This window comes from Bison bison, unplaced genomic scaffold (assembly GCF_000754665.1).
Source record: "Bison bison bison isolate TAMUID 2011002044 unplaced genomic scaffold, Bison_UMD1.0 scf7180017864382, whole genome shotgun sequence".
NCBI lineage: Eukaryota > Metazoa > Chordata > Mammalia > Artiodactyla > Bovidae > Bison > Bison bison.
The window spans coordinates 6,409,616-6,417,697 of NW_011494954.1; the positions used below are offsets into that span (position 1 = coordinate 6,409,616).

The following is an 8,082-nucleotide window of genomic DNA, read 5'->3' on the forward strand; positions in this document are numbered from 1 at the left end:
GGGGAGGGGGTGGGAGGGGGGCAGATCCTGAAGCTTGGCCTAACAGTAAATCCAACTCTATTACTCTTCTGTTTCACTCCCACCTTCAAAGGGACACAGGAGTTTCTCAGGAAAGTGGGGGTGTGTAGTCATGAGACTTGCTCAGGGTCAAAAGGCTATTAATAATTTAGAGGCAGAGTTAGAACCTTATTTCCACACTCTCTGTGGCCCTTCTATATCCTCCAGTTCCTCTGTCACAAAGGAAACTCTGAGGAAGGGATAACTAAAAATAACACAGCTAAAAATGAGCCCCATCAGGAGTATGTTAGGAGGCTGTGTAGATTCAGAGGATGGTGAAATAGACTCAAAGCCCCTGTGAACATTCACCAAATTGGCCCTGAAGGTAAAATACACATTACATCACCAACCAGAGCCAGGTTCAAGCCCACCTTCACCACTTACTAACCATATGACCTGGGACAAGTTAATTAGCTTCTCTGAACTTCAGTATCCCAGGTATCAAACCGCGTCTCCTGTGTCTCCTGCACTGGCAGGTGGATTCTCTACTACTGAGCCACCTGGAAAGCCAGTAAAAGTTTACATGAGATGATATATGAAAAGCAGGCAGCCAAGGACCCAGCCTGAACACACTCTAGGAGTTCACTAGAGAACAATTGTTAATGCTGCTGTTGTTCTCAATCCATCCAAAGAGCAAAGTTTTACATAAGCAACTCATTCCCCAAAGTAAGCTGATGGAAATTGCAAAAGCACCTGCTCAGACACCATGAGCCTAAAAATGAGGCCGGGCAACTACTGAGACTTCAGCATCCTTTGGGCAGCAGAAAGAAATGTCATAAAGCAGATTTATTAAACAAAGTGCCTTGTCTATTCTATGTGCTGGGGTTATCTTAGAGTTTCAGGATTACAACCTGTGTACCTGTGACATTTCTGTGGCTGTCCAGTCTGAGTGAAGCCATATTATTTTCCTTTGACATCTCACAGTTTGAGAAACACAAATTATGGTTGCAAAAGTTGGAGTTTGTTTTTTGCTTTTGCTTTTATCGTTTCTTTTAACCCAGAGAATCAAAATGATCGTAACACAAGATAAGTCACTCCTATACTTTCCTCTTTCTCCGTCCAAGTCCAGTTCTCGGTTCTCCCTCCCTCCAGATTTCAAATTGGCTCCAGATTTTATATGAGAAGCAATCACAGATCTAAAAGAAACAAAACTGAGAAGCAACTTAAGAAAACTAATTGATAGACTACAATCTACTTGCTTATGTTAGAGTGAAAAATCCACGCTATATCTAAAAAGAATTCAGCTATTCCTAGAAGAGGCCAAGTTAGACTGTTGTCTCTAATTAGCATCTCAAAAAAATTGTATCATTTACACAGTTAATATCTTGTTATTGTTGTTGTTTTGTCACTAAGTCGTATCCAACTCTTTTATGACCCCATGGACTATAGCCCACCAGGCTCTTCTGTCCATGGAATTTCCCAGGCAAAAATACCAGAGGGGGTTGTCATTTCCTTCTGCAGGAGATCTTCCCAACCCGGGGACAGAATCTGTGTCTCCTTCATTGGCAGGTGGATTATTTACCACTGAGCACCTGGGAAGCCCATTCAACATTTAGGAATCTCTTTACTAAGAGTCAGACTAGTTGTTATGAATATCAAGTTGAATAAGACAAGACCTTTCTTGCCCCCAATATTCAATTACATAACTACCAACACCACCACTCAAATATTCCTATACCCTAGGTATTCCTTTCTTTTCACTGAGTCTATAGTCTTACTTACAGCAAGAACAGTATTCATTTACTATACAGTCCATGGAATTCTTCAGGCCAGAATACTGGAGTGGGTAGCCCTTCCCTTCTCCAGGGGATCTTCCCAACCCAGGGATCGAACCCAGGTCTCCCACACTGCAGGTGGATTCTTTACCAGCTGAGCCACAAGGGTAGCCTAAGAATACTGGGGTGGGTACCTATCCCTTCTCCAGCAGATCTTCCTGACCCAGGAACCAAACCAGGGCCTCCTGCATTGCAGACAGATTCTTTACCAACTGAGAAATCAGGGAAGCCCTCAATATGCTTAGGAAACACTAGCTGATCAACCTACTAAAGTCCCTGGGCTTTATGAATTCATAATAAAACAAAAGAGTTGAGCATATAAACAGCTAATTTACACTACAGGGTAATACTTGTCCACTACAGAGACAAAAACCAAGCCATGGGGCCACAAAGGAAGACTGCTGAGGCAGAGGAGGATTTGACTGCAGATGTGACACTGAAATAGGAGTTGAAAGATAAGTTGAACTCTGTCAGAGGAGGAAAAGTGATAGCAGAGAGAATTTCCTGCAGTGAAAACAGCCGGGATGATAACAACTAATAGCAAATACTTATCAAGGACTTATTATGTGTCAGGTTCTATTCTATAGAAGTTAGCTCATTTATTCCTCATAACCTAAAGAAGTAGACACTATTTCTGCTCCCATTTCACAGATGAGGAAACTGAGGCTTAGAGATTTCACTGCTGGAATAGGTTGGTCTGACATTAGAGACCATGCTTTTGCCATTTCCTTCTCCAGGGGATTTTCCCAACCCAGGGATTAAACCCCGGGTCTCCCGCATTGCGGGCAGACACTTTACCATCTGAGCCACCAAGGAAACCCCTTCAACCCCTATACTATACTACAAAGGCACAGAACCATGAAAGGAGGTATATCTGAAGATTTGGAGTTCATCTAGATAAGTATCTAGATCATAGGTAAGGGAGTAGCAGGCAGTGAGGCCAGATATGCAGGCAGGGGCTAGATTTGGAAGGAACCTGAATGCCAAGCTAAATAGCTGGGCTTCTCCTTCAGGGGCTGGGGAACCAAGACAAGCATTTAAGCCTACAAATGGCTTGATGAGCACTGTGCTTCAGCACAGTAATCTGAGAGTGATGTGGAAGGTGGGCAAGTTTATGAAGAGCCTGAAGGAAAGGAGACTATTTCAAAACACAGACCAAATATGAGGTTCTGGACAAGACAGAGATGACAGGGATGGAGGATAATGTGCAGAGTTGACAGATTTTCCTGAGATAGAATTGATGCAGCATGGTGAAGGATTAGGTCTAGAGCAGTGGGGGAAGAGTAAATGAGAAGACACCAAGCCCATACATAACTGGATATCAACACTCATCAAATTTCCCATCAATCAAGATCAAGGTAGGGACTTCCCTGGTGGTACAGTGGTTAAGACTCTGAGCTTCCATTCCACTGTAGGAGGTATGGGTTCGACCCCTGATTAGGGAATTAAGATCCTGCACGTCTCACAGCAGGGCCCTCCAAAAAAGGATCAATGTCATACAAGGACAGGTGACAGGTAGAGAAGATAACAGTAGCTTAGTCACGCACCTATTGTGCTATTGTCTAACTGCTTCAAGTTCCTAAGTCTCAGCAACCTGGCAAAACCATAATCTTTTCCAAGGCAGAAAGAAGTGTCCTGTGTCCACATGTCAACTCAGTGTACATTTCAGCACAGAATCCAAAAAAAGAACCTTAATACAATTCACTAAATATATGTTAAACATCAAAGGTATACATGAAACTGTTCTCAAAAAGTAACTGCTGGCCAAAGATAGAAATCATTAAAGAAAATAGGAATAGGTTTTCATTATAGCAAATACTAATCTGTAATTTATAAGAGAAGAAAATCAAATGACTTTTATAAATTTAAAAGTTTTATTTTACTAATAACCAAATAAATACTAAGTAAATATCTTCCTTGTCTACCAAATTTCAAAGACTTTTAAAACACCCTATGGAAAGAGAGTGGCCCTTTATTTGCTTGTTCACAATGGCCTAGCTCCCCAGAAGAGCTGCCTAACCAGAAGCACGGCAAGAAATGAACCTACTAAGACGTGAGGCTGTTTTTTACTGCAGTAAACTAGCCTATTCTAACTAATGTGAAGATATTCCCATTTAACCTGTAGAATAACCCATTGAGGAATGCATGATCATCTCCATTTCAGAAACTGAGGCAATGAAATCAAGAAACTTATTAGTGGTTGCACAAACAGTAAGTGGTGGAACCATAAACAAAACCCACATATTTCTTCAAAGTCCATGCAGTGTAGAGTAAGTATATATTCCGCAATTAAATGATTATTGAGGTAATCATTATTCCATTATGAGAACCAGCTTTACACATGGGCAGAATGGGCTCTTACTATGCATAAAACCTTGAGTGGATAATCTGTATGGCCCCCAAAGACCACCATTTGCTGCCACAGTATAGGCTCCTCCTCTTAGCTAGTCAAGGATTCCTATTTAGGGTCACTATTTAGGCAATAATGATAGGTTAATCCACCTCTTTGTATCTTAGTTTTCTCATAATGTAAAAATGTAAAATAAGATCTACCTCTAAATTCTGTTGAGAAGACTATATTTTGCCCACGGAATAAAGTTGACCCTGCCTCAAAAGTTATCCTTCTAAAACACAAGCTTCATACACTACATCATATTCAATCTTCAAATTACAGTTCAAATCATATATGAGTGAGAAGTCCATCCCGATTGTCCAATTAGAGGGTTCATTGCTTTCTCTCTCCATGCTTCTCTCTTATGCCTTCCACAGACCTATTACTCTTCACATTGTAACATAAACATTCATTTACTTTTCTATCCCCCTTACTATACTGGAAGCCAATTGAGAATGGAGTCATTGGCTTATACATTTTGTGATACCTACAGTAAGCCTAGGGCCAGTTATGGCAGAAAATATTTCATCAAAAGCAACAAAAACAGTATATCATCTTACCCTCATAAAACCCTGTCAGCCATTCTACAGCTTGGGCAAATTGATGTTCCAAGTTGCAGTGACTGTCTAATATATGCAGGAGATCAAGCCTGCATGGAATCTAGGTGTATGGACTGTCCACTGCACCACACATAGCCCTTCAAAGACAAGGAGAAAAGGTCTACCACAGGCCATCAAGACCATCGTTGCACAATGGTACTTTGTTTCTCGAAGGTGATAAGGATTCTGAATGGTTTTAGGGCAACTTAGAAAGTCATCACATGGGAAGGTATAGGGACACAGTTAAAATATAAAGAAGGCTGGCAGATCTGAATCTAAGTCCAGGTTCACCCTGCCCTTAACCCTGTTCCCTTGGATAAATCTCTTAAACTCAGGAGCCTCTGCTTCCTCATCTGTAAAATGGGATTTTAAACAATGATACTCACCTTGTAGGGCTTGACATAAGAATAACAGTTATATGAAATGAGCTGAGGATATAGTAAAGGTTAATTACACTGTAGTTATTATTATTTATAAGGGAAACTAGCACATACTGAATGCCCGTTCCACGAAGTATTTTTCATATCTTATATTATTTCATCCCCACAGCAACCCTGTGGAATATTACAACCTTGTGGTGCTGTTACTTCAGTCTTATATTAAGGAAATTGAGACTCAGAGATGATTTAAGTGACTTGTCCAAGGTCACACCGGTAGCATCTGGCAGAGCCTGAGTTCAAACCAAGGTCTTTCTGAGTCCAAAGCCTTTGCTCTTTGCAGTTTACCTGTCTGCACCCCAGCTTGGTTCAGTGGAGAAAAAATAAGGAGCAATCAGATATGTCCCAAATGTCTGAGGTCAGTGTGAGGGGCTAGAAAGGCAAAGTTGGATCAGATTCATCTTAAAATGTCTTAAAAATGTTTGGAACATGTGCAAGATGAGATAGAGAAGAAATCAAAAGGGAAGAAGACAGCCAACAATAAACGTCACACTCAACTTCCCTTTAGGCTAATAACCCAAAAAATAGTAGAGATGACTCATATTATATTTCAGTCCTTGTGCTAGAAGTCTCCAAGGTAAAAATCCCACATTGTAGTACGAATGTAAATAATAAAAATGTATTATTCGATCTTGCTACCATTACGTCCCAGATAATGTTCCGAAATCAAACAAAGGAAGTTCAGAGAAATCACAGGAAATATCTCATCTCCTTTACTATAAGAAATGGAAACAAACTAGGTTAGTCTCTTATTTGCATCATTAACACCAAGGCATGTTGGAAGAGGATTCAGGTAACTAATATAGCAGTAGATGGCTTCAAATCACTCCACAGAAAAACAAATGCTCCTACACACACACACATACACACGTATACACACACAAATTTCTGGTGTTTTCCCTCTGTCACACACAGCTTCCCCAAACTTGGAACGAGTAGGCCTTTACACTCTCCAGTCAAGGCCCAGGAAACTTTCATGCTGTGAATGTTTTTGACTCATATACAGTCAGGAGTCAGGTTAGGCACCAGTAGAAACAATAGTGCAGAAAAATGAAAAAACAAACAAATTGAATGAAAAAATAAACAAAATTCCCTGTGGAATAAAAAGTTCTCAAGTGAGGCACTCACACCAAGTCCTCCCACCTGATGCTACAAGGCTGTGAACCTAGAAAGATGTTCACTCCAGGCTAAGAACACACGTGGAGAAAGAAAACTCAACAAAGAAGGGGCGCCTGAGCAGACTCTGAGAGGGAGTGAAATCATTTTGTGTGTTTGTGAGCAAAAGAAAGGTTCAACTGTTTAAATTTTTTAGCCAAAGTTAGGTTTGAAATTCTCTACTAATAAATACATCCTCTTGTGAACTCTTCCGAAGTGGAACTTTGGGCACAGAGTTAGCTGATTTCACAGAAAACTCATTCCTAAGGGACTACCTGTAAACTCAGAAGTTTCTGTCTTCATATGATCAAATGTGAGGTAGAACTCCCTCTGCTCACTCTCATCCCATTCAAAAGCGCTCTACTCCTCAGCACCAATAATCCGTGGCCAGCCTTTGCTCTACTGTGCGTGGCTTCAGAAAGGCCTCAGGCATCGGGGCCGCGGGATTCGCTGGAGCACCCCTCCCCTCCCTGCCATCCCCATTATTCGGCACACAGCCCTTCTCTCCCCTGGAGCCAACAGTCTGCAGTTCCTTCAATGCAGGCGCGAGCAGGCAGGAATGGTGGGAAGAGAAGCCGTGCCAGCTACATGTTTCTGAATCTCCCTCCATATGCATTTGCCAAAGGAACAAAAAGAAAATCAACGCCAGGAAAAGACAACTGAGATGAGGATGCGGTGGGACCGCGGTTGACTCCGCGCCTCTGAGCAGCAAGAGGCTGGCCAACCACGCGTCCGAGCCATAGATGCGATTCGTTACCTTCAGGATGCAGGCCATGGCGCTCCGCCGGCCCTCCTGCCACCGAGCAGCGGGCGCGCCTGGGTCAGGGGCAGTCCCGGCGACAGGCTGGAGGCTGGTACCGCTGCAGGACCGCTCCAGCCCACATTCCCGCAGATCCAAATAAGGGGACCGCGGTGAGAGCTGCGCGGGCACAGGCCCCGCCCCTTGGGTCGTGGGCCCGCCCCCGGTCCCGTCCACTGGCTAGCGGCCTGCGAGGCCCCGCCCCCAGATCACGTGCCGTCCCTGGCGCCTGCGGCTGCCTCTTGGTGCTTGCTACTTTTTCTTTTCTGTTTTTTTCTGTAAACTTCTGTCTGTTCATCGTATATAATGTCGCTCAGCAGCAGGCTGGGAGCTCAGATGGGTCCCGCTGGGGAGAGAAAGTGGCCTTTTCTTCTCCTCGATACGGTCTTCGCTAACAGATCAGAGAACTCATAGCAGACCCTTCACACTTTTAAAGAAGTTTAGTGGGTTTGGAATCATCTCTCTCCAGGCTTTGGGTACATCAAAGGATTCTTCAAAAGTAGCAAAATTCTCCCTAAGCTGGTCAAGGAAAGAGCCTTCATTCTACTTTAAAACCCTGTGATGGCCTTATCTAAAATTAATTTGCCATTAAAAGGGAGCACAAATGTCAATCAAGGAAAGATGCAACCAACTGGAGCCTATGTAGGATATATTTCGTTTCTAAGTACACAATGTCTTCTTTCGTGGCTCAGGCGGTAAAGAATCCGCCTGCAATGCGGGAGACTTGGGTTCGATGATCTTTCATTGCCTGGAGAATCTCATGGACAGAGGAGCCTGGCGGGCTGCAGTCCACCGGGTCGCAAAGAGTCGGACACAACTGAGCGAATGAACTGAACTGAACTGATAATGCATTGCTCTTTCCTGCTTT

At 43.0% G+C, this 8,082-nt stretch overlaps 1 long non-coding RNA gene across 1 annotated transcript in view; it reads right to left on the reverse strand.

The window, feature by feature from the left end:
* Positions 1 to 7,339, reverse strand: part of LOC105001361 — a 263,713-nt gene extending 256,374 nt beyond the window's left edge. Inside the window, exon 1 of the long non-coding RNA XR_826856.1 lies at positions 7,173 to 7,339. This is a non-coding gene — a long non-coding RNA (uncharacterized LOC105001361). The remainder of the gene's footprint in view (positions 1 to 7,172) is intronic.
* Positions 7,340 to 8,082: the final 743 nt, after the last annotated feature.